Source organism: Phoxinus phoxinus, assembly GCF_949152265.1.
Source record: "Phoxinus phoxinus genome assembly, chromosome: 14".
NCBI classification, from domain to species: Eukaryota; Metazoa; Chordata; class Actinopteri; order Cypriniformes; family Leuciscidae; genus Phoxinus; species Phoxinus phoxinus.
Genome location: NC_136889.1, coordinates 14,823,703 through 14,843,339, shown reverse-complemented (window position 1 = coordinate 14,843,339; position 19,637 = coordinate 14,823,703). Strand labels below are relative to the sequence as shown.

General features: G+C 37.9%; 1 long non-coding RNA gene across 2 annotated transcripts in view; it reads left to right on the top strand.

Moving 5' to 3' along the window:
* LOC307009947 overlaps positions 1–18,082 on the top strand; it is a 129,230-nt gene extending 111,148 nt beyond the window's left edge. Inside the window, exon 5 of one of the 2 annotated variants that reach the window (XR_013800132.1) lies at positions 17,525–18,082. This is a non-coding gene — a long non-coding RNA (uncharacterized lncRNA). Of the gene's footprint in view, positions 1–12,969; positions 13,751–17,524 lie in introns of those variants that run through there. The other variant, XR_013800133.1, reaches the window with a different exon arrangement.
* Positions 18,083–19,637: the final 1,555 nt, after the last annotated feature.

Sequence of the window (19,637 nt, the reverse complement as noted above, 5' to 3'; positions counted from 1 at the left end):
AAACACTGAATTTAAAAGTCTTGCAGTATGGGGTCTAAAAGTATGTGACCACTTGTTAAATTAATTCAGTGTTCCCTATACAATTACCATGAATTCTGACTTTAAATTATATGGTTTCAATGTTTTTATTTTTGGATCCAACTGTATTTATTTTAGAAATGTCTCCAGTTCTCTCATATACTGTTGTGTTGTTTGTGTGTTGTTTGGGATTGTTTCGGCAACAGCTGCGGTTTAAACCTTATTTTAAAGTTAGATATTGAGAAAGTGAAATCAAGAAAATATGTCAGGGCCATATCTCAAGATGTACACCAGTAATGTTTTTTTTCTTTCTTTTTTTAAAAAACATGTTTATTAAAGCTATACATGTCCTAATTGAACTAAGGCCTAATCCTGGCTTAGTCAAAGCCTTGTCTGTGGAACCAGGGCTTTCTTATATAAAAAAAAAGGTAACCCTCAACCTAATCCTACCCTACCCCTATATTAAGTAAATGTTGTTACTTAATATTACTCAGTACTTTACAGTAAATGTATAATTACATTGTAACAATGACACCTTAAAATAAAGTGTGACCAAAACAATAATTATAATTGTGTTTTTTGCTTTATTGGGACACATCTGATTATTTTGTGTAGAATAAAGTAAATACATAAATATAATTAAAGTATTTAAGCTAATGTTACAGTTAATAGAAACAACAAAACGGTTTCATGCCCTCTCAGTTTTTTAGTTTGGTTTAGAATTTTGGACTCCACTGTATTATAATGTAGGCTAAATGTATTTTCAGCCATTATTCTTACAATTTCATCCTTTTTTAATTTGTTTATTGTGGGGGGATTAACTATAACCTTTCGTTCACCTGATATCAAGTATCCCAGCTTTATTAATATTATTTTTAAAAATGTAACCGGTGGACAAATAGGTCCCAGTGCTTCTCACATGTGACCACAAGCTCGGGCATGTGAGCTGGCTGTGCTGTCCTCTCTGGATGACAGATACATCAGGTCTGGGTTCAGCTGCAGGGCCTCAGGAGAGTGAGAGGGAGCACTCTCATCCTGCCCAGTGTTGAGAAGTGTGGTGTGGGGAGAGTTTCCAGTTCCACTGGGAGCACCGGCTGGTGCCTCGGCCATATGCTCAGGCCATGCGAGAAGCTGTTGTCTCAGACCTCTTTGGCCCTCTCAAACTCAAGCCCACCACAACTACTAAACATTTTCCATTGTCCAGATACATTTCCTTTGGTCTCTCCTCTGTGTCTCGTCTAGTCAGAGGACGATGGTGTAGGATGAACTGAGGCAGAGGACAAGATTAAAAAACGAACTCGGGTGACATGTAAGTCTTTGTTTTAGGGTTTATTATGAGCGCAGATGAAACACATGCGCACACACGCTCGCACAAACATGCTCATTGATAGGAGTACTGTATTTTTCATTATCAGACTCCCTATCATGCTGTGCCTCGCTCTGGTCTCAGTGTGTGTAGTTCAGGCCTGCATTATCTTGAGAGTAGATTTGCTCATATTTGCTGATGGCTTCTTTTTTAACAATGGTCCATCAGCCTGCTATCATCAAAGGTCCTGGTTTTAGGTTGAATGGCTGCATCTTGGGAGCACATTAGGCTGTGTGTGCATGACCTGGTTGTGTGGCTTTGATGTGCCTTTGTTCTCTGACCCATTTGAGTCTTGGCTGGGCATGTGGTGTGCCTGCAAAAAATCCACGGATTTGGGTGTATCCATAGCCCTCCTTCAGCAGGGGCTCGTTGGAAAGGACCCTATATGGCAACGTGCGGCAAGTTGAGTCCATGGAGTCAGATCAAACACTCAAAAAAGAGTCATATTTAAACAAATTATGATTTAAATATGCATAACTTTTAAAACTATTGAAAGTAATGCCAAAGCAAATACAGTTGATGTGATTTACCAAACTGGATTATTTAAAACATTTAATTAACTAAATCAAGTTGTAATACATTCATAATATAATATTAATTTATTCTTAATTCATAATACTGCATGTATACAGCATATAAAAATTACTCAATTCAATTAGATGGAAGTGTGTCAAACAGTTGAAATGCGTAAATATAAAAAAGTGTACATTAGAAAAAAGATGAGCAAAAGAACAGTTAGCTAAAACATATTTTTTTAATTTATACTGAAAAATACTGCAGACATGCTTACAGTAAAAAAAAAAAAAAATGTATAACTTAGTTGCCTTACCATATACAGTATAGCGAGAATCATATGGTTAAACTCCAAATTATTTGTTTTACTGTAAAATACTGTAATGTATGACTTATTTTAAGTGCAAACAAATTACTAGATAAATTTGGCAAACAAAACAGTCAAAGGACATTCCCAAAAGTCCCTTCATGACATATTGTTATATTTTATTTAAATAGCCTTATCTCTTTTTTTGTTATTAAACATTAGAGTGTTTTGTGTTCCATTTTCTGTTAATGTTCATTGCATCATTCTAGTGTTCTGTGTTACCTTGTGCTGTTTTTTTAAGTTTATGACCCTGTGTAACGTATATACATACACATACACACACACACACATACACACACATACATATATATATATAGATATAGATATAGATATAGATAGATAGATAGATACAGATAGATAGATATAGATAGATAGATAGATAGATAGATAGATAGATAGATAGATAGATAGATAGATAGATAGATAGATAGATAGATAGATAGATATTACACAGGGTCATACACTTATTCATATATATATATATATATATGAATATTGGACATGTTTTATGGACCAGTAACTTACAATTCATTTTTGTAATTATTTCTGATGTTTTTTTTATTGTGCCACCTGTATTATTATGGTGGTTATCAGTACATTTTAATTTTAAAATTAGATTTTGGTCAATATTTTTAAGGGTGAAATTCTAGCAACCACAATTTTTTTTTACTATACACATTTAATGGGACAATTTCCAGTGTGTATTTTCAGTTATATGCTTTATTAGAACTTACCATCATGTCAAAACATTCTCTCTACCTCAAAGTGAATATTATAGTTGCTAATTAAAACCTGCTCCATATAGTACAAATCTTAGCATCGTTTCATTTGCATCTGTCTGTAATTAACTCTGAATTTATTTGTGAAAGCTCAGCTAGTCTCAACGTTCGACATTGAATCTCTTACTGTTGTGACATGCATTTTTTCTTACTCGCTGCTTTGTTAACCTCTAGTTAGGTAGATTTTTAACCTATTAAAAGTGTAGAAAGTCAAAGTTTCTTTCCCCCCTCTATTCCTGTAGACAAGCTGTGTTCAAAAACACATTTAAAAAAACGAGGACAATTATGCATCTGTGCTTTTGACACAGAGCTAGATTTCAGCGAAGACTACGGAGGGTAAATTGGCCTATTTCAAGCACAGATCTGACATGTTTGGAGTCAGATAATGTGCGTCAAGGAGTGAAGGCCCAAAGTGATTAAAGCTAGCCCAGACATAATTATGTCAAACTCTGCAGTTGTCCTAATCCCTCTCTAGTTGAAAGAGATTCCTCTGAAATAGTAGCAGAGATGAGAAGGGGGAAAGGAAGGTGAGAGAATGCAAGAAAAAGTGAAAGGAAAGGGTTTTGAAGTGGTTTGCCACATTACTGAAGTACCCTCTGCTGACCTATCCAATTTGGGTGAACAAGGCACCTGCTTTGAAAAATATTGTAGCCATTTTTATGGAGCACCACAATGCAAAGCAGAATGTGAATTGAGAGTAATATTTGTCTTAAGATCCTAATCAAACTTTCATAGAGACAAGTTGTTTAGTATATGAACTGCTTGTTTTGTGAATTCAGCTTTATTAGACTAAAATCCAGTCAAAACAGTTTTAGCTGGTTTAAGCTGGTTTTACAGGCTAATATGATGTTCAGCTGATTTAGTGTGGCAGGCATCTGAAAAAGTGCTTAAAACCCATTTAAGACCAGTCAACAGTAAACCAACTTAGGATATTTTTCTCTCTTTCCTTAACACAGTGGACAACAGTTAAATCATTCATATTTAAGTCCAGAGTTTGAGTTGGAACATACGCGTTTGAACGTCATTTAGTTTAGTGGGATTAAAACAATGGATCCATTAGTTGTGCACATTTTGAAAATGAATTTAGCCTCGAAGTAAATATATAAACCTGTCATAATAATAAAAGCTGCAAATGGAGTGCTGGATGTATTCTTTCATATGCCGCTTTCTTACAATCTGATTTCCATATAAAAAGGGATGACAAGACATAAGGGTCAGCCTCATTTGAGTGTGAGATGCATTTAATCACAGCCATGTTTATTACACACACAAACAATTAATGAGGCAACTCTATCACACGCTATTTCAAAACCACTCCTCGCTCCTAGCATTTTATTACCTCATTTGGCATGTCAAGATCTGTGGGAACAGAGAACATAATCAAGCATTACCTGTATTTATGACGCTGTGATATAAGGGTGAATAAGCCATCAATCAATACGCAAAAGAGGCTGTTATTTTCAATTAGCAAGGGATCAAATTGGAATGAACAGCTATAGTCCATGCTGATGTGGGGAACATGGGGAAAGGGATGTTGTGATGGTCTTTTCCAGGGCAAATGAATAGAGAGCTCTTATCACTGGCGAGACTCTATAAAGCAGCTAAATGAATAATCATCCGTGAGTTAGAGAGAGGGTCCCTTTTTAACAAGCTCAATTTGAACCCTGTAACACTAGCAGGCTGGAAGAAATGGAAGGAAGATAGAGGTAGAGAGAATAGTGAGATGGACTTATAAGAATTCTAGAGTGCTGAACATTACAGTCAGTAGAGTAAAATTAAGTTTCTTGAGTCATCTTCTTGGTTTTGCTTGCCTGTGATCTATTATAAATAAATGCGGTAACACTTTACTTAAAGCCTTTAGATAATGCATCATAAAAGGTATTTTAAAAGCAGCAATTATGCCTTATAATAGCTTGTAATGCATGGTAGGATCTCATGCATTCATAAAGACCCGCCCCTTTTAGTTACTGTTGCTATGTCCGACAAGCTACGCCGCTCTCACGCCACACCATGTTCTCACGCATTGAACAATACATCGTGGAGCAGAGAGGAGACTGACAACACGCCGACAGACAGGACAGACCAGGTTACTTTTGATATGAAACAAAGTCTCAACTTTCAAATTTGGTCATTTTTTTAAGAAATGTAAACAATAAATACCGTTTTGTGGCTCTTTAATGTGTCTGACAGATCTCTGTAGAGCCTCAGTTAAAGCTGCACTCTTCCTTCTTGTTAATTTATAGCATCAAATAAACCTGAATGACTCAATGAAACTCAGTTTTTCCAAGTTCAAATCCTCCAATGTAAATCTACTATCTCTCCTGACTGCTTTGTCATACAAAATGACAGATGGCGGATTATGATTGGTCAGATCGCCTGTCAATCAAACTCCCTGCGAAGGGTCAATTGTAACACAGTTATAATACATTATCTATTATACACCCCTAGAAAGTATAATGCATTAATACAAACACCAGTTTCAGATGTAACAAGGACTCTGCAAATATTATAATGCATATTAACTTTGGTTACAATTATTTATGAAGAGAGAGATAGACACACACACACACACAGTGTAACGTCATGATTGACAGCTGTGGTTGAGTCTATGGGAGTATGGGCGGGATCTTGACTCCTGACGACGTAATCGGTAACGACCGATACTGGGATATTTTGGCTAGTTTTCTACAGTGGAAGGAAGTGGAGCTTTCCATCTTTTTTGACAGTCTATGATATGGCACTCCATTCATAAAATACTTCAATGAAAATTATATATTTTTTTACAAGCATTTAAAGGAGCATCTTTAGCTTGTTTCAAGATTTAGTTGTTAAACGGCAGTATGTCATTTTTGGGTCTCTACAAAGAAAGAAAGTCTGCTAACTTGTCTGTGTGGATATATGCCATCAGCACATTCACACCAGCTGTTTTTGTGTGCCAGTAGCCTGGGCGGGCATTTGAGAGCTGAGGAGAGTCTCGTTGCACTGCTCCTAGGCGGCGATGGCGGTCATATTGCAGAAGACACGGGTGAGCCTCTTTCATATCTGACTGTTTGGTCTTGGGTAGACTCTCGGTCCACACTGATGAGCCATCTGGAAATGGTTTGGTGCCATCTTCTATAAAAATCATGCCCCTTTATGAGCATGACCTCAGGCTCATCATCACTCATACTGTATGGCCATAATAAGAATATGATACGGAGAGCTCATGCCACAGCGCGTTGTGTTCTGATGGCATCTCCCTTTTGGCTGTAAGTACTCGGTGCCAGGCCCTGATTGAGTTCAGTGTTTACAGAAATAGTCAACTTATACCTCAGTCTCGCGTGTGTGTCACCGACTAGATCATCTCGTAAATGCTTTTCTTGTTTGACTTTCCATCCTGTAAAAGTTTATCCCATAATTATTTGAGTTATCTGAACCTTTTTTTCACTTCCTTTGATGTGGATCATATTAGGGGGAAGTTAAAAGAAGTCACTCACGTTAGTGTACACTTTGAGACAAGGTTTATTAAAGAAACATATATATTTCATTGGATTCAGTCACTCGCCCAAGAGAGGCTGACGCTCATATTTACCTTTATGAAGATTAGAAGAGGACATCAATGCCTCTGCTCGGCTTTGGAGTTGTTTGTTTCCCGTATTGGCGAGGAGCACTTTGAAGAAACGGGGGTTGGAAGCGTCTGTCTGTCATTTTAGTTTTTTTTGTTTTTTATTCCCGTTTGCAATTTTTTATTGTTGGGGTAATAATATTATGTGCTTATTTTCCCCCAGTTTCGTGGTTGCAGGATTTATCTCATATATCTATTCAGAAAGTACACTGTAAAAAAAAAGTTGCTGCCTTAAATTTTTTAAGTACAATCACCTTGGATGTTTAAGTCATTTCAACTTAAAGTACATTAAACCGCTTTTTTTAAGTGAGCTAAATCTTGTATAACATAAAAAAGAAAGTTGCTTAACTTATTTTGATAAGCAATGTAAAAAAAACATGTTGTCATAACTCATTGATCGTATATTTGTTTTCCTTTTGCAGTGTATATGTATTTTTTTTGCAAGGGACTTTCAAAAAGTCCATCAAAGGTTTAAAGCACTAAAACTTGGCCTGTCATTGGCAATGATTTTCTAATCATCTTTATTCTAGTATAATATTCATTGCACAAAATTGTGCGGGTGAAATATTAGCCAATGCTTCAGTCACATTATGGCAAAATCAACGTAAGCCCCTTTAAAGAATTTATGAAGTTTTAATAAGCAGTGTGTGTCACATTTGAACTAATCATACACAGCAAAGCCGCACACAAAGCCTTCTCTGTTTAGTTTCAAAATTCACATGTTAATTGTGCTGCGAAAGCCACTATGAAATATAGTCTTCCTACTAGATGTTATTGTTGCCGTTTGTTATGTGCTTTATGTAAACTAAGCAATACACCAACAATTGTCTGCATAGCTTGACAATATTGAAACAATTCTACCTAAATTCCCAGACTAATAAAAAACAGATTACAGTGCGCAGGCACATGGAGATCGGTGTTAAATCATTATGGTTTCAAACGCTGGGTCATGCTGATTTCCATAATGCATAATCTCGCCACATGTCGGCCTGTGGCTTCTGTCGAGGGAGGACACTGGCTCATATGTGTCCTTCCCCACCCCTAATGAAGCTGCGCTCTGCCTGGGCCTCTTATGAGAAACAGCAGCTCCGGCCACCCTGCTTTTTCTCGTCTGTCTAGATTACCAAGATCACAATCTCTACATGCAGCCAATTACATACATGGAAATTGAATAGATGAAGAACTGAGCAAAGCAGGAATTGGCTTCCAAGAGAAAAAATGGGGCGGCAAAAGATGGGGGTCCGTCCTTGTTTCGATCTCTTTTCTTCCACCTGTCTCCTCACATTTGTCTTTTACTTGGTGACAATGTGGGCGAATTCTGTGCGAAAGCGAGTAACGCTATGCACTACTCGCACACTTTTGAGCAATGCAGGGCATTACTGTATTTAGTCTTTCATGAGTATGAATTTGGAATTTGGATATGAATTGGGCATTTGATTTAAAAAATAATAATGATGTACACAGATACATCATTTATTATTAGCACTGCAAGATTTTGTAAAAACAAATATAAGAATTTGATTTCATGGTGACTTTAAAACTAGTACTTTTTGGCACTTTTTTTGTTTAAACAATTTAACAAAATGAGTGCAACATTACTTTGCTTATTGCCTCTTTGTGAATCAAATTCTAATTTATTTAAACGAATGCACTATTTCTCCATGTAACAATATGTCAATATGTACGAGAGTACTGGTTTAAAATTCCAGGTTAATAAGTCAAGTCAAAATTATTCCCAAGGACTAGAAAACAAAGATTTTATTGAAATGACCATTGCATGTACCCTGCGATTCATGAAGGTTGCGCACTTTCTTTTGTAACAACTCTCCAAGTAGGATCCCCTTCCCATAGTGCCCTTCAAGTTCACAAAAAAATGCCTGCATTCACCCTAAATGTGTGTCTCTCTCTCACTCTCTCTCCCTTTACATTTTCTGCCTCTTCCCCTCTCTCTTGCTCATCTTGTAATTCTTTCTCTTCCTATTCTCATCCCTCGCTCTTTTCCTCTCACTGGTGTGGAAATAAGTCTGTCTCAGGATGGCTGTTTTGAAGTGAGACCTGGGCTTTTTTTTCTGTCTCACACTCAGACTTACTTTCTTCAACTTCCTGTGCTCGCGTTCAGGGCCGCTCTTTATTTACATTAGCCTGGCCGAAAGGCATTGTAGGAAGTTTCGAAACCAGGAGCGCCACAATGGCTCCTTTAAGCTGCCACCCAAAAGCCATTTGCAGTTGGGGCTAAGAGGATTTGTGACGCGTCTGTGTATCAGCCTCTTCAGAAATAACAGAGCCACTTTCCTCAAGCTTTGGACAAAAGTCAAGCACCACTAAGCAGAGAGAGAGAGAGAGAACATTTAGATAGAACATACTTGTTAAAAAAAAGTAATATACCTTTTTGAAGTCCATCCAGTACAAAGTCCATCCTACAATTGTAAAACTGTCGTGAGTTTTCTGTGTAGTGTTGAGGTGGAACTGATCATGATTTGAAGGTTCTGGATCATTTAAATGTTGGTAAGGTTCTAGGATCAGCAGATTCTCAGCGTCGACAATAAACTGACCAGACATGTTTCTTCTCTCTTTCCATTCTAAATATCCCAGGCGTTCATCCAGGGTTTATTTTCTCTTGTCCACTCAGCTCTGTTTAGATCTAACACCAGTGATTTCTCCCTCTTCACATTCTACAATGTCCCTTTATGATGCAAATGCTGAGATTGACATCCTATTTTAGTTGCATCTGAGAGTGCCAAATTTCTGATTAGCCGTCGCGTTTAAATTTGATTTAATCTGGGTAAATTTGCAGAAGAGTTAAGATGCCAAAGCACTTTTTCTTCCAAGCTCGTGGATTTGAGCGCTTTGCGGCATAAGTATTATCCTTTCTCTCACTCCCTTTCTCTTCCCATCCTGGTCGTCTTTTGTCTTTTTTCCTTTTTCCTATAGCCTTTTTAATGAGAGTATTTTTTATAAACATAAATATAGTATAGCTATAGCTGCATTTTACTCAATACAAATGAGTTAATGCAACATGATTATCATGATTATTACTGCATGAATAAGTTTTGTTGCATTAACTGGAACTGGGCAGTCGGTTTCTAATTCCCAGCATGCTTTGCGTGGGACTGGATCGGGAGAGTATGTGTTGAAATTAAGCTTTAATTTATGCTTTTGTGTAAAGACTTTGTGTTTTGTGTTCTGTTGTGTGAGGATTTAGAAGAGATTTTGGGGTTTCAATTGTGCTTAAGGCTAATTTGTGGTTAGGTTGATGACAGGTAGATGGAAATGCTGCTTTGATCAATTGACCAGATTTTTTTTGTGTGTTTTGCTCATCCCATATTTAAGGGATAATCCACAGCTAGCTGTGCATTACACAATTTTATTGCATGACGTGGATGCAGACAACCACCTGACGCAGAGTGCATTCAAATAGTTTACTGCCCAGCTAGCCATGGATTATCCCGCTTTTACCATGGTCAGTTGCCAGCATTGACAAATCTTTTTCCATTTCCATCTCTTACGGCTTGTTAGATCTAAAATTCTGCTTTAAATCAGAGAGACTGCAGTGTGGTAGATTACATTTATTTGCATGAATAGTATAGCATTTATTTGAATTCTTATTGATAGAGACAGACAGAGCGACAGAGAGATGAGTTATGCATAATGTTAATTACCTGCGTCTATGAAGGGTCTCTCTCTACAAACAACTTCAAAAACACTAATGTTACACACTCTAAAAAATGCTAGGTTGTTTCAACCCAAATTTGGGCCAACTATGGACAAACCCAGCCATTGGGTTAAATTAGTAAATTACATTTTTAACCACATATTTGGGTTTTGTCCATATTTGACCCAAAATTGGGTTGAAACAACCCAGCATTTTTTAGAGTCTAGTTGCTGGGGAATACATTGTAGCGAATGCGATACAATAGCAAAACTATTTTATTAATTAAAGCTGCGGGGCAGCATTTAGCAGGACATTAATTAGAATGGATATTAAACTGACTGTAACTGCCTCTGTAATGCATTAAACGGTTGTAATGTACACCTTTCAGACAATCAGATCTGAGTATTCAGACAGACCATGGAACATAATTTAGTTAAGCTAGAAGTTAACCTGAAAGACACATGCCTTTTTTTGTAATTTACTAATTACTGTATTAACATCAAAATGGAGCTAAAACATCAAATTAGACTTGTAGGCTTTACTTGATGTCTCGTTCCTTTAGTTCCGACTGACTGTAGTTTTGCTGGATGGAGCTCATATCTGGAATGTGAATTTGTGTAGGAATGCCAGTATCGCAATAAAACTCTCTGACTCTGAAGGCCCAGCGCTCCAGGCCACGATATTAATCCTCATTTTCTCCATCCCTTCTTTTACTTTTGATTTCTCTCTCTCTCGCTTCTTTCTCACTCTCACTCTTGCTTACCCCAGCCGGTTACACAAACCAGATGGCTGCAGTGGCCCGAGCCACTGACGTATGGACGGTCTGATCGAATTATTGCAGTTCCTAGTTCATCACAGAACAGAGCCTGAAGTTTTCTTCCCTGATATTTCTGAGACAACTATACATATTGCATGAATGTTGATATTAGGATATGTGGGTGTTTATTTTTCACTGTCTGTTTGTTTATTTGTTGTTGTGTATGCTGTCATGATCACTCCAATGTTTTTGGCTTGTTTTGTAGCATTTCTGATAGCTTCTGTGTCTTTTTTTTTTTCTTTTTTTTTTTCTGCTGTAGTATTCAAATTGTCCGTTCATGGAGTTAAAAGCTATGCTGAACAGTATCACATACAGTATTTTAGGTTTGTGTTTTGGCTACTTTAAAAGTCTTTTGAAGATATCTTCTGATATTCCAAGGATAAAACAAACAGTTTATTGAACACAAATTGATATATTTCTGGGCATGTTGTCACACTATATGTCACACTTGAGCTACACGATTCTGGATACATTTAGAATCAATTTTTTTTTCCTTTTTTTTTCTAATACAGATTACGATTCTCAATAAACAACTAATCATAATAACATGCAATTTACTAGAGGTTCTGACAAAAATGGTAATTGCTGCAGTCTATTTGAAATATTTATGTATATATTTATATACTGTGTGTGTGTGTGTGTGTGTGTGTGTGTGTGTGTGTGTGTGTGTGTGTGTGTGTGTGTGTGTGTGTGTGTGTGTGTGTGTGTGTGTGTGTGTGTGTGTGTGTGTGTGTGTGTGTGTGTGTGTGTGTGTATGAATGTTCGCTGTGATCATCAAAGATTTAATAGACATTGCCGAATCATTGTCATTTAGGGAATAAGATCATGTGGGTGTTTGAATTGAGATTGTGATCTATTAACGATTAATGGTGCAGCTCTATGTCACAATAATAGAGCCCGCTATTTTTTAAACAGCAGAAATGTAAAAGGGAATATCAGTCAAACTGTGAAAAACATTTAAAACACACACTACCATTCAAAAGTTTGGTGTCTGTAAGATTGTTTTCTTGTTTTATAAAGTCTTGTGTGCTCACCAATGCTGCAAAATCAAAAATACAGTAAAAAAAAAAAAGTTTTATTTAGCGGTAATAATTATAATAATTTTGTTAATACTTTGATAACTGTTTTCTGTTTTAATATATTTTAAAATGTCATGTGATGGCAAAGCTGAATTTTCAGCACCATTACTCCCGTCTTCAGTGTCACATGATCCTTCAGAAATCATTCTAATATGATTTTGTGTTCAAGAAACATGTATTATTATCACAATAAAGTATGAATTTCTTTAATAAAAAATAAAAAAATACATAAAATGTTAGCTACCCCAAATGTTTAAAAGGAAGTGTACCTGTAAGACAACTGTATGACAATTAGAAAATGTCTGATCTGATGTAACCTTTCAGTTCAAATATAGTATATGTGTATAGTTGGCTCTTGTTTGAATATATGCTAGTGTGGTTTAATTCTGTTCAGTTAAGTAAAATATGATGACACTGGAATTCTTTTTGGAGTAGAAACTTCTCAAATTTGTTGGTTTTCAACCAACTTACTGTACTTCAGTTACACCTACTCCATCGCCTACTCATGTTGTGCATTTTGTTAGTGCATTCAGTGTCGCACCTTATGATTACACTTTTTATATCTCTCGTGTCTTCATCTGTGTCGTCCTCTTCCCCGTTTCCTCTTTCCCCCCTTCCATATTGTGCTGCCGCTCCCTGTCTCTGCAGGAACCACAGGGGATCTTGTTTATTTACTCTCTTCTTGGGAATCAAAGCTGTCGCAATCACACGCTGCCAAATTTATGGTACTCCCAAAACCATCCCGTTCCCTTTTTTGTGTCTTTCTTTCCCCAGACACTGCGGCCTCCCACTTCCATCACTGGGGGGATTTGCACAGCGAAGGGCCGATGGCCGGACGGGGCTCACCAGTCGCCGATAAAACATGCGGAAGTCGCGCATATGGAGTTTTTGTTGAGTGGAGCCGGTGACGGAGAATGAGCAGAAGTCCCGGCGGTGTTGATTTGTACTGTGGCAGAGACCCCCGTGCCTAATAAGACCTCAGTCTCTGCATAGTGTCTGACACCACCCTAATACAGCATATGGAAATGAGGCGTGCATATGGCTACAGCTAGGTGAGATCTGACCCCCGCTACATAAATCTGTGCAGCGGCAGCGCAGCGAGGGAGGGTTGTAAATCAGTCTCTGTAGATACGAGAATATTGCGATGCGGAGGTAACGCACACAAAGGTGGTTCTTCGCTTGTATCTTTTTATGTTTTGTAGCCCATCGTTTCCATTTGTTTTCACATTCTTATCTGAAATCCTATCATGAGACTGTAATAATGTGAGGATATGTGTGTGGTGGAGGGTGTGATAAAAAAGAAAGATTTTGCATTTGTTTGCATTAGCCCTTGAATAGATGAATCACTATGTGTATTCTAGTGCGTGATAAGGGTGTTCACAGAGGGCTAAGTGTTGTTATGCGTGTCTGGGTCAGGATTTACCTACATTGAGGATAGTGAAAACCTGAAATCAGCAATATTTCTGGGTTATCACAATGAAATCAGCTTAATGTACTCAATCTAAAAATACAAAAATTATTACTCATATTGGTGATGAAAAATTCTTGGACAAGCAGAAACAATATGAATAAAAAAAGACAACTAAACACACTCTAAATATCTATCCTAAATGATTGTGCTTTTTTCAGGTCTTTAACAACTTAAATTATTGGATCATGTTTTAAATACTGCAGTTCTTTGGATGACTTTTGGCAAAAAATAAGCACAATTTTATTCTATAAAAAGTGAATTTTCCATTTCATTAAGGAAAAGTGGCAGATTATTTAAAGTCGCGATGCAACGGAAGTAGCAGCGGATCTTTTCTTTTGTGCATATCTGAGTAGCGTTTTTTTTTTTTTTTTACTGTGTCTTGGTTCTATCCATCAGGTTGTGGTGTAGTTGCTCTCAAAAAAGAAGGCAGATGAATGTGAGTCTGCATTATGATTAAAATGCATGGATGAATCATTCACAATAAGTTCAGCAACATGCATTAAGATAGTAGATGGGGTAAATTTTCATTTCATGGCAACTTTAACAACAGGAAAATGCAAGAGTCTCATCATCTTTGGCCATTTACGTTAAATTAAACCAGGACCATTTCACATTTCAACACTGCTTTTTCTCCATCTCAATGTTTCTGTTATCGGAGTTCTATTTAAATTTCCATCCCTAGTTTCTATGAGGAGTAGGTTTAGTTTTCAGAGGTAGAAAATATCATTAGCTCAGTATAAAAGCAATGGGAAATCTCCATCATGATAAAACAAGTATTCAGTTTGTTTATGAAGGCTGTCCCCCCTTATGGTGCTCAGCCATCACAAGCAGTAGATATGTCAGAGCAAGACTGATGTATACTGTGTGTGTGTGTGTGTGTGTGTGTGTGTGTGTGTGTGTGTGTGTGTGTGTGTGTGTGTGTGTGTGTGTGTGTGTGTGTGTGTGTGTGTTGGGACGGGGCCGCCCTGCAGCCCTGACATTGTGTGAGCTCTGATAGCGACGTGCACCGGTGACCACTGATTCATCTGATGGCATCTCCCTCCAACGTGCCTACACACATTTTCACGTAGCTGCAGGGTCACAATCCTTGAATGTCAAAGATCTTTTAGCCTCTATTCCTTCCAAAATATCATGAATAATGTCAGCCTTCACATTGGAGAATGTCCAAAAGTCTAACAACTCGTCCTGACAGTCTCAAATCTATCACACACAGGCGCCAGCGTGACCCGTTACATAAATCAGATGGGAAAAAGCAGAGCCGGTCTCAGACATTGATACCATATTGTCACAAATCCGTCAGTGACATCAGAATTTCTTATTTTTTCTCTTCTTAGATATCTCATTTACAAAGAGTTTAGAGACTGCATGCTGAATGATTGGATTGGATTGGCTGATACTGAACAGAAATGCATTTATTTTGTACCAATAACAAAAAGGAACAGGCCACATGATATAACAATGACATTCTGGGAATGTCAAATGAGTTGTGAACCCTCTATACGATTTTTCTCTCACTATTTTTTTTATCAGATTTGTTTTTTTAATTTTTCAGTTTTAATGTGGATTAATTTATGGATGTGTTTCTCCATACATCACTATAAAGGCAAAATGAAACAGATGGTCTCCCTCCCTTCCCCTCTTCTGCCGTGAATCCAGGAGAAAACGGTGCCACCCGCGGTATTGATATTCATCGGCGGACGAGAAAGGCGGTCTAATTCTCCATGTTGAGTAAAGGTTTAGGTGTTAGGCGTTTGTGTTTTTCCCTGATGGGTGCTTTTTGTAAGCGAGTGCCTCTCCTCATCCGTTGTGGTTAGAAGAGTTAATGGACTAAATGCGAGAGAGGAGATAGGAATTCTCCTATTTTCTGCTTCCTACTGTTTTTCCCATTGCCTGGCCCAGGCTGTTAATTTAGGAGAGAACCAGATAAATTAGAGTCATGTGGTCATATGCGATATTTGTTTTTGCTACACAGCTGCAGGTACCCATAAAACGCTCCGAATTTATTTGATTTCGACAGAGGCCTCTCGCTCTAATTTACCAATCTCGTTGTTTCTCTTCGCAAAACCAGAGCCGGCTAATTATTTTATCCCCTTAAAAATAAACGTGTTTCTGAATCTCTTGTGTGGGTAACAGCCTTTGCAAATAGACGGGAGCAGGTTTCTTGATTTTCTCTCTATTGCTGACAATTTTCCTTCTCCTGGTTAACTCCCTGTGAAAGCAATTTGCCCCATACTCAGGAAAGGTAATGAGCAGATGGTACCATTGTAAATGATGATGCGCCCATAATAAAGAGTTGATAAACACAGAATTACAACAGGGTGGTGGGCGCTAAACAGCACGGAGGTCTGCCGAGTGGCCTAGCCCTAGAACATTCCATGCTGCCCGTTGGCGCCCAGTGGCAGACCTGGAACTTCCATTCCCAGCTTTTGCTTTCTCTGTATGATGAGCGGTGGCCATGTTGAATTGGACATATCTTTGACATTTTTGTTTTAATAAGACTTTAAGTGATACTGTGACATGAATTGCAATGTGTATAACCATTCATGGAAAATGTTACTTTTCATGTTAAAAAAAAAAAGTACAGGGAACAAACGTAATTTATGTAAACAGTTGGACGTACAGTATCATGAAAATTGGAATCATTTTTAACCTGAGCATTTATGAAAATGAATTGAGTTGCTATGAAATCTTTGCAGTGTCAAGCATATGTACATTATCCTCTGCTCACACCTTTCCGCACAAACACCTATTCAGTATTAAACACATGAGCCTGCTCTGTTAAAAAACAGCATTAACTATGCTAAAACAAAGAGGTTAGTGAATCAAGAGATAACATTTACATATTAGAATCTTAAAGGTACAGTAACTTAGGGTATTTATTTGAATGATTATAGAGTCAACACTGAATTACAACTGCGTTTGATATAAGAAACATTGACTAGCTTTATAAACGTGTAAAGAATATGAGAATGGTAACGCTAAACCGACATTCAGAGTGGGTGGGATTTGTTGCCCTCCAACAGCTGATGTTTCAGCCACATAAATCGCAGCAGCTTATAAAGTGTAGTAATGTTTCATTTTTAGTGAACAGTACGCTATAAACTTCAATGAGACCTGAAATGGCATTATACTTGGCTGCATCAATCACAGAGATGTTTTGGAGTAGTGTCGAATGATTCAGGGAGCGTGGGAGTTCTCATTAAGCCACTAGTTGTGTGTCACAACATATGAATTTCAGTGAGTTTGACATGGTATCAACACCTTAGGTATATTTAGATATTTATATAAACAAGAAAATTGGGGTATTTACAGTGAATGTAGAAAGTGTATGAGCTCACAGCGCAGACAGTTCAGTGAATGAAGAGTCATCGGAGATGATTAGAAAAATAATGGTAATGTTTTTGTCAGCAGCACCATCCCTTAGCTGTTTTTACAGTGGAAACCAGCGTCGAACGCTCTCAGAGTGAGGAAGCAAACATCTCTCTTTGAGGTATTTGCAATGTAGCAGAGGAGGGCTGGAGGCTGTAGGGCAGTTGAGTCTCTTTCATGTGCTGCTGCTTGGATCTTATGGCCTGGATCCCAGCTGAAACACTCGACATGTGTGGAGCTAAGTGCCCACTAATTTCCCTTTGGATCTCAGACCATGATGTTGAAGTGTCTGTCTCAGGGTGTGTGTGGATGTGTGTGTCCTTCCCTAAGCTCTCTCTTAGCAGGGGATTGCAGCCAGAGCCAATCATTCTGTGTGTCGCCCCTGCGCTGTTTGTACATCACTCCGCGGAGGCATTCAGATACCCGTGTACCGTCCTCATTTATTTCTCAATCTATAATTCATGTATTTACTCGTTTGTTTGCCTACAGATATGACATGCTACTTATGTTTTCTGTTTGTAGAGATATATCAGAGATGTCCAAGAGAAAGATCTAAGTGGTTGAAAACGGAAGATGAAAGCGTGTTGAGAGGGATTTTTGCATGAGAGGGTTTAAGACTGACCCAGAAGGCCACAGATCAGTGCATACATTAATGGATGTGTTACTCACTGTCCGGTCCTCATGCATATTACATTGATCCAGAAGATAGAAGCTAAGCCCTGAGCAGCGTGTGCACTCCTACAAGCACTTTTTCTGAAGTTTTTGCCAAACTTCCAGTTTTGCTCCTTGCAGACAGTCTTTACAGCAGATGATATTCGTCCAAGTCTTTAAGATTTGGAGTCGCTTTGCTGAGAAGGGATCAGGACTTTAAAGCAAGGAGACTTGGAAAATTAGACATTAAAGGGGCAATATATTTTATTACTTTTAACATGTTAAAAGTTTTACCAGTTAAAGTTTAAGGTGTTTTTTTTATTTTTTATTATGTACTTGCACATGCAGATTATAGGCATATAACTCGCCTAATAAAGTTGGTTTTATTTTACATGCAGTGACCCTTCTCATGTCAGTGTTGTTTTGAATTTGTTCGGGGGGGGTTTTCAGTTAAGTTGTTTTCACTGTAATTTTCATTATTGTTCACAATTCCGTGGGAACCTGCGCACCTCAAATCTCACGGAGTAGCTCCGGAAGGATTAAAGGAGAATTGATGACAGTGCTATGGGAGAGGACCAGTCCTGGATTTTATGTTGTATAGAGACAGAGCGTATTTAGGCCACGCCCACACCAGGGGGGAAACCAATCCAACCGTCTCCATTGACTTTGCATTGCGAGAGGCTGCCTCCTTGTCATTTCTTGCTTCTAACTAAAGACAGAAAAATGCCTAAAAGATGCTGTGTGACAAGGTGTACAGCAAACAAGCTAAGAAACCCAGAAATAAGTTTTTATTAGCTGTCGACCCCAAAAAACTAGTGTTTAAGGACATAAAAGTGGATACAGGCAGTTGAGACAGAGCGTAACATGTCTCATTATACTCTGAGAACTAACGTACGCCCGCTGGAGGAGAACATAATCGGCAACACAGGATAGCTTATCTTACAGAAATATAATATATAAAACTGACATTTGGATATTTGACTCACCAGTGACGAAATGTTTAACTTACTGCACAACTGTATTTTTACTGAGTGTCAGGATCCCACAATTTACCCATTTGTTCCAGCATGTATCCACTTTTAAGTCCTTAAACGCTCGTTTTTGGGTTCGACAGCTTATAAAAACATATTTCCGGGTTTCTTAGCTTGTTTGCTGTACACCTCACACAGCAGCTTTTAGGCATTTTTCTGTCTTTTGTTAGAAGCAAGAAATGACAAGGAGGCAGCCTCTCGCAATGCTAAGTCAATGGAGACGGTTGGATTGTTTCCGCCGCTGGGTTTGCGTGGTCTTCAGATTATGACGCGTTGCGCTCTGTCTCTATTGTTATGTTCATATGCGGCAGTCGTCCATGAGGGTCTGCCGCTTTACTTTATACTTACGTTTTGTTGTTTGTTTTATGATTAAGTTTGTTGAACATTTGCCGGTTCCTGCCTCCTCCTTCCCTGAGCCTTTAACGTTGCTACATTAAATTAAAAGTAAAGAAACAAAATTATCTTACCAGGGCTGTTGCCGCTCTCTCTTATTGCCGTCTTTGATTTTGACATTTTAGCTGATGATCAATAAAATGCAGCTCATAACTGTTGCTTTCGGTGACGTGAACTCCATTAAATCTGCATATAGCGCGGGAATTGAAGATCGGATGTATATCCGTTTTGCAAAAAACACATTTATGTGACCAGGTGTAAATGTAAATGTTTTGATAAATCAGATAGCTATCCGATCTGAGAAAACGCATGAAGTGGCGAGGTGTAAACAGCCCCTATGGTGCAAAAGAAAATGCAGGGGGAAAAAAACGTTTAACAGCATTAATTTTCTTAGCACTTTCAAATGTTATTATCAAGTGGTAATGCTGTTTAGCCTTTTCACTTTATTTAGCAGTTATGTTTTTATCTTTATTTTAGGGTATGTGATTTCATTGACTTTTTTACTTACAACTTCGAACAATAATCCA